Source organism: Gracilinanus agilis, chromosome 6 (assembly GCF_016433145.1).
Source record: "Gracilinanus agilis isolate LMUSP501 chromosome 6, AgileGrace, whole genome shotgun sequence".
NCBI classification, from domain to species: Eukaryota; Metazoa; Chordata; class Mammalia; order Didelphimorphia; family Didelphidae; genus Gracilinanus; species Gracilinanus agilis.
Genome location: NC_058135.1, coordinates 102,782,706 through 102,790,285, shown reverse-complemented (window position 1 = coordinate 102,790,285; position 7,580 = coordinate 102,782,706).

The following is a 7,580-nucleotide window of genomic DNA, read 5'->3' as shown; positions in this document are numbered from 1 at the left end:
GTTTCTTTAATGTACATTTCTTTAATGGAGACATTCTCTCTGTCTTGACATGTTTTAGGGAGCTGTATAAAGGATACCGGCCAGGCTTGGTGGAGGCTCTCCATCCAGATGTTTAGGTAAAGAAAGTTGGCAAACTCATCAAAGGTTTGTGGTTGGAACATAGCAGCAATTAGTTCATGAACAGGGATTTGCAACCCACATTCATGGTTTTCCATTGATTTTTTGGGGGGTTTGTTTTGTGCTCTTTAATGTTTTTAAATTGTGAAAAGGTCAATCTTCACGAGCCTCCTCTATTCATGAAGACTGAGAAAAATTCTATTGTATTCTTGTAATCAAATAAAACTTGTGGCAAGGAATCTCTGACATATTTAATGGCGTATAGGATTTGGACCTTTTTATCAGGGCTTGTTGTTGGGGGAAGCTGTTTTCTTTGAATGGGTTTGATGTGTGTAATTCCGTACTAGAATTCAATAAAACTTGCCCATGTTGCACAATGTTTAGGATGCCTGGTTTTCCCTCAATTAGCCTGGTTTGACTCCTGGGAACCATGATATGCAGAGGAAGTGTAATATATAAAGGGCTGGTCTTGGAATAAAGAGGACCTGGGTTCAATTCCTCTTAGACATACTATTTCAGTGATCCTGGACAAGTCACTTACCTTTTATGTGATTCATTTATTACTCATCTATAAAAACTGGGAATTGGCTTATATCACCTCTAATGTTCCTTCTGGAACTAAATCTACAATTTTGTATGATTCTGTGTTATTTAAGTTTTTCATGCCACATTTTTTTAATCTGTTAAATGAGAGGGTTGGCTCGGTGGTATCTAAGGTTCCAACTGGCTCTAAGCCTATGATGCTATGGTATCTGGAAGCCTTTAGAGGTCCAGGTAGGATGTAATTTTTTGGGGGAAAGAATATCTCTAGTCCTTTTTCTTCCTTCCTCCATTCTCCTTCTGCTTCTTCTTTATGATTCTAAATTTCTTTCATTCATTCAAATTTATTACTTATTTTATTGTGTTCTGATAACATTTTTGCTTTTCTTTTGATTCTACTGTTGCTGTCATTTTAATACATTGTTCCTCTGCCATCTTCCTCAGGTTCATGCCCAGATGTTTAGAGGCAACAGTGATTCCCAAAGACTATCTAAGTTATAGAATTGTGTATATAGAGGGAGTTTCTACATCATCAAAACAATAGCTCCTTGAGGTACTGATAAATTTCCTTATTCTATAATTGTTTTTCATTGGATTATAGCCCTTCTTTGGTTTGTTCATTTCTTTTAGTAATTTTTGAATTTTCTTTTAGAGATTTCTGGGAATTTTCCTTCTTTTTGGTATTTCTGTTGTGGTTTTTGAGAGAGATTCAAAGAAGATAGGTTCATCTTTGACTTTTCAGTCTGTAAACTTCTTAGAATATTTTGTAATTTTCCCAGCATTCCACCGTCTTTCTTGGAAGACTCTTACCTTTTAAACAATTTTGAAAGGATAGACTGATAGGGGTAAGACAGACTAGACTGCCCTGCCTAAGCACTAGCAAAAAGCAATCTTGAATAGCTAGCAGGTTTTCTCAACCTCAGGTCCATGAACTTAAAAAAATTAATAAGATGTTTCAAAATTCTTTTACCATAGTTTGAAAACTTTGTGTATTTCAATATAATAAGTTCCTTTGTAATCTTCTATATTTTATGCATTTAAAAGCATTATTCTAAGAGGGTTTTCATAGGCTTCACAAAACTGTCAGAGGATCCATGGCATGGAGAAGGTTAAGAATCCTTGATTTAAAGAGAGGAGAAGTAACTTTTTTTCTGAAAAAGAGAGGATATGCGAAGCCTGCTTCTGGTTGAGTCTCTGTGTGAAGGCAGAGCAGTTTCAAAGGAGGGAAGATGCTTCACTTTGCAAAAGTGACACCAAGACCTTATGGACCCCTTTGGCAATCTGGTGAAGCTAAGAGAACTCTTTCCAGATCTTAAATGCATAAAACAAAATACATAAGATTACAAGGGAAATCTCTTAGAATGAAATACAATTGTATGTGTATACGTATACACATAATAATATATGTATAAAACAGATAGAGCTGGAGAACCTATGGCATGAGTGCCAAAGGGGGCATACAGAGTGCTTTCTGTTTTCTGTGGGCACATGAACCACTGTTCCCCCCAAGTGTTTGTTACTAGAAAGGCAGAGGGACTAGGGCTGAGGTGCTCCCCTGCCCCTCCCCACTGTGCCTGATAATATTTTTTAAATTTTATTTAATTAATTCATTTAGAACATTTTCTCATGATTACAGGATTCATGTTCTATCCCTCCCTTTCCCCTCCCCCTCCCATAGCTGATGCACAATTCCACTGGGTTTTACATGTGTCATTGATCAAGACCTATTTCCATGTTATTGATATTTACACTAGGGTGCTTGTTTAGAGATCTCTTTGGGATATAAACCCAGCAGTGCTATGGCTGGATCAAAGGGCAGGCAGTCTTTTATAGCCCTTTGAGCATGGTTCCAAATTGCCATCCAGAATGGCTGGATCAGTTCACAGCTCCACCAGCAATGCATTAATGTCCCAATTTTGCCACATCCCCTCCAACATTCATTACTTTCCTTTGCTATCATGTTAGCCAATCTGTGTAAGGATGGGATTTGTACAAAGGGGATGGGGAAAGGAGCCAGAGAAAGCAGTTGGTGACAGTTACTGACAGTTGAGAGACCAGAGAGAATTCTGGGTAATTCTTCAGAGGAAGGAAGAGAGGAGAGGGCTTCTGGCAGAGGACTGTGAGGAGAGAGGAGGAGGACATCCCAGCACAGATCCAGTCCTGAGGGCTTCCTGAGGATCTTCTTTGGAAACTGAAACCCTGATTCCCTGGTCAGAGGCATCCCATCACTTCTCTCCCAGCAAGACTTCAACCATAGAGTTAGCTAAGTTTCTGCACTCCATTTTGGGAGCATCTCTTAGACTCCTTCTCCCATTACCCAACCTTGCTGAGAGACCCCCTTTCAGTCAAAAGTTACAATTATAGAAAAGGATAGAAACTGAAAAGGAGAGAAATAGAAACAGGAGAAGGGGAAGGGGAAGAAGCTTAGAAGCGGGAACCCCAAAGGTTCCCTCCTGAGTGAGAGACCCCATAGAAATATAGAAGAGGGCACCCCCAAAATCCCTCTGCCCTTCATCTCTTTCCTCAATCCTTGAATTGCGAATAATAAAAGCCATTCATCAGGCAGATAGTGTTCCAGAGTGCCTGACAGACTATGAAAGAGAGGAGAACCACAGCTTGGACTGTCTGCCTCCATCTTGAAGCCGGACCACCTGCTGTGAATTTAACTGATCAGGGGGAAGTTTGTGTGAACTCCGTCCTTATTCAGGATTGGATTGGGGTACCACATACCTCATCTTATAGGGAAGCCTTGCCCCCAACTCTTGAGGGGTGGCATGACCATCCAGGTCACCCAGTTTCGGGGTGACACCCCCTTAAAGTCTCCCAGTGTATATTCAGCCCAAGGGGAGAGCAGGAAGAGAGACTCACCATACAGACTCTCTCTATCTCCCCTTTATCATAACATCAGTTACTGGGTCTCTTTATTATTACATCTGCTAGGTGTGAGGTGATACCTCTGAGTTGTTTTGATTTGCATTTCTATAATTATTAGAGATTTAGAGCACTTTTTCATGTGCTAATTGATAGTTTTGATTTCTTTATCTGAAAATTGCCTATTCATGTCCCTTGCCCATTTATCATTTAGGGGATGGTTTGATCTTTTAGACAATTGATTTAACTCCTTATAAATTTGAGTAATTAGACCTTTGTCAGAGGTTTTTGTTATAAAGATTTTTTCCCAGTTTGTTGCTTTCTTTCTAATTTTGGTTGCATTAATTTTGTTTATATAAAACCTTTTTAATTTAATGTAATCAAAAATTTTTATTATACATTTTGTAATTTTTTCTAACTCTTACTTGGTCTTAAAATCTTTCCTTTCTCAAAGATCTGACAAATATACTATTCTGTGTTCACCTAATTTACTTATAGTTTCCTTCTTTATATTCAAGTCATTCACCCATTCTGATTTTATCCTGGCGTAGGGTGTTGATCTAAACCTAATCTCTGCTGTATTGTTTTCCAAAATTTTCCCAGCAGTTTTTGTCAAATAGTGGATTTTTGAACCCAAATTTGGGCTCTTTGGGTTTATCATAGCCTGTCTTGCTGAGGTCACTTACCCGAAGTATATTCCACTGATCCTCCCTTCTGTCTCTTTCCCAGTACCATATTGTTTTGTCAACAACTGCTTTATAGTACAGTTTAAGATCTGCTACTGCTAGGCCACCTTCCTTCACATTTTTTCATTATTTCCATTGATGTTCTTGATCTTTTGTTCTTCCAAATGAACTTTGTTAAAGTTTTTTTTTTCTAATTCAGTAAAAATGTTTCTTGGTATTTGATAGGTATGGCTCTAAATAAGTAGATTAATTTGGGTAGGATTGTCATTTTTATTATGTTAGCTCATACTACCCAGGAGTAATTAATATTTTTCCAATTGTTTAGATCTAGTTTTAATTGTGTGGAAAATGTTTTGTAATTGTGTTCATATAATTCCTGTGTATCTCTTGGCAGATAGATTCCTAAGTATTTTATTTTGTCTAGGGTGATTTTAAATGGCATTTCACTTCTTGCTGCTGAGATGTGTTGGAAATATATAGAAATGCTGATGATTTATGTGTGTTTATTTTGTATCCTGCAACTTTGCTAAAGTTGTTGATTATCTGTACTAGCTTTTTAGTTGATTCTCTAGGATTTTTTAAGTAGACCATCATATCATCTGCAAAGAGTGATAGCTTGGTCTCCTCAATGCCTATTTTAATACCTTCAATTTCTTTTTCTTCTCTAATTGCTACTGCTAGTATTTCTAGTACAATGTTAAATAATAGAGGAGATAATGGGCATCCTTGTTCACTCCTGATCTTATTGGAAAGACTTCTAATTTATCCCCATTGCAGATGATGCTTGCTGATGGTTTAAGATATATACTATTTATTATTTTTAGGAAAGGTCCTTCTATTCCTATACTTTCTAGTGTTTTCAATAGGAATGGATGTTGTGTTTTGTCAACAGCTTTTTCAGCATCTATTGAGATAATCATGTCATTTTTGTTGGTTTGCTTGTTGATATGGCCAATTATGTGAATGGTTTTCTTAATAATGAACCATCCTCCTGATGACATTTTTCCCCACCTCTCTGCCCAGTAGCCCAATGGGAGCACATAGGGGGTAAGGTGGGCAGCTCACAGGTGGCACAGCTGGAGAAGAGCAGAGAGCTTTGTTGCTTCCCTCCCCCTTTCTACAATCACTAAGGACATTCCTCACTTCACCCACCCCTCTGCCCAGCAGCCCAATGGGAGCCTTTTCTCCCTCCCCTGTGTGGGGAAAGGCGGGCAGAGTGTGCCTGGCACTCAGAGAGAATGGTGGGACATGGCACATGGTCTCTAAAAGGCTTGCCATCACTCATATAGAGCAATATGAGTATATGTACATATATACATACGGATACAAATGCGTCTGTCTGTCTATCTATCTATCTATCTATCTATCTATCTATCTATCTATCTATCTATCTATCTATCTATCTATCTTACAGACCTCAGGATAAGAATCCTTGCTCCATAGGCTTTAAAGATACACATCAATAAGGGGAATTCTTAGTCTAGGGCTTGTCAGAGTTATGAGTCTTATAGAAAATATTTATAAACTCTTGGTCAGACTAAAAGGAAGTCTAAGGTTTCCCATAATGTTTTGGGAGAGTTGTAGGTACCATATCCTAAATAATTGAAAGAAGAGAGATTTAGGTTAAGTTCTGCTGAGATTTTAGTTTTGTAGATACCTATGTGAAAAAACAAAATTAATATTACCTCTGATTTCTTCTGTTTTGATTTCTACAGTGTAGCTGATTTTATGCAGTTTTAACTTTATAATTAGGGCTGTATCCAATTGACTTGAGTTAAACTCAGAAATCCAGTTGAGCTAGTTTAAAGTAAATTTAAAAGAAAGGCTTCTATTTCTCATGCAGTTATTCCTCTGGGATGCCTCATGGATATCTGTTTGATTAGTCTCACAAAAATTATCATCCCCAAAAGGTATATTGTTCATCCTCACCTATCTTTGAATCTTATCTCCCAACCCTTCTAGACACCAGAGAGTCTTCTAACTCAGGTCTTCAAGATGATGATTGTTCCCTGACACATGTAAAACCCAGTGGAATTGTGTGTTGACTATGGGAGGGGGATGAGAGGAGGGGAGAGAAAGAACATTAATAATGTAACCATGGAAAATTTTCATAATTAATCAATAAAATAAAAATAAATTTAAAAAAAGATCTTGATTGGTCCCATAAAATAATATTTTGTCAGAAAGGGTTGGTCACTAGCCCTAGGCTTCTTTTTTTAAAGTAACCTATCATGTCCCTACCCCCATGATGTTGTCTAATCTGTGACCAATCTTTGTGCTCCCCAAAACTATAGTAAGACTGGTGAGCTCTACTTTAGAGTCTTTGGCCATTAAGAGACCATTCACCGAATTTATAAGTTACTGCTATTCTGATTAAAAAAATTTATCGTGCTCAAACCATCATCTCTCACTTTACTTCCTTCCTTCCTTCCTTCCTTCCTTCCTTCCTTCCTTCCTTCCTTCCTTCCTTCCTTCCTTCCTTCCTTCCTTCCTTCCTTCCTTCCATCCTTTTTATCTTAGTAACAACTCTAAGATAGAAGGGTAAGGGCTAGGCAGATGGACTTAAGGGATTTGCACAGGGTCACACATCTAAGAAGCATCTGAGGGCAGATTGGAACCCAGGTCCTCCCAATGCCAGACCTGGGAGTCTATCCACTGTGCTATCTAGGTACCCCAGTTTAATTTTTGTAACACCTAGTACAACCATCAACACTTCCATTCCCCTCCCCACTTTGAGGAATTTGACCTTTTCCAAGCAGGTACTTATAAATCTCCATCATAAACAGGTTAACTAAATATATATTAAGAGACAAAAATTCTGGATTTTATTCCCTAACAACAGGGTCCTGACCGATCAGAGAGAAGGACCAGCCCAGGTGCTTACATCTCACCCCCACCCCCAATCATGACCCAAGGCTTATTTTCTTTTCCCCACCCAGTTTCTCTGAGCAGGCATACTCTGTGGGTTGCCTGATCTAGGTGTGACAGCAGGATTTTCAGAGGATCCACTTCGGGCATCAGAGAGTCTTAGGACAGAGGGAGTGGAAGGGTCAGGGGAAGGTGACTGCAGAAGGGTGTAGGGAAGCTCTCTTATGACCCACACTCCTCAGGCACTCTCTAACTTGCAAAGCAAATTTATCTTTTGGCTCTATTTGGGCAACATCTGATTTTGGGGACTAGGGAGGGATCTCCCTGTAGCCAAAAATATCTGCCCCATTTTCTCCCTAATTCCCTTCACAAAAGACAAGCCTTTCATTCTGTAATTATGAAGGAGGGAAGCCTAGAGGGCCCTAAGATACCTGGTTGCACCTGGTGGTATCTCCTCCTGCAGCTGGCCTTAGCTTCCAGGTTACTCCCCTTGTACCC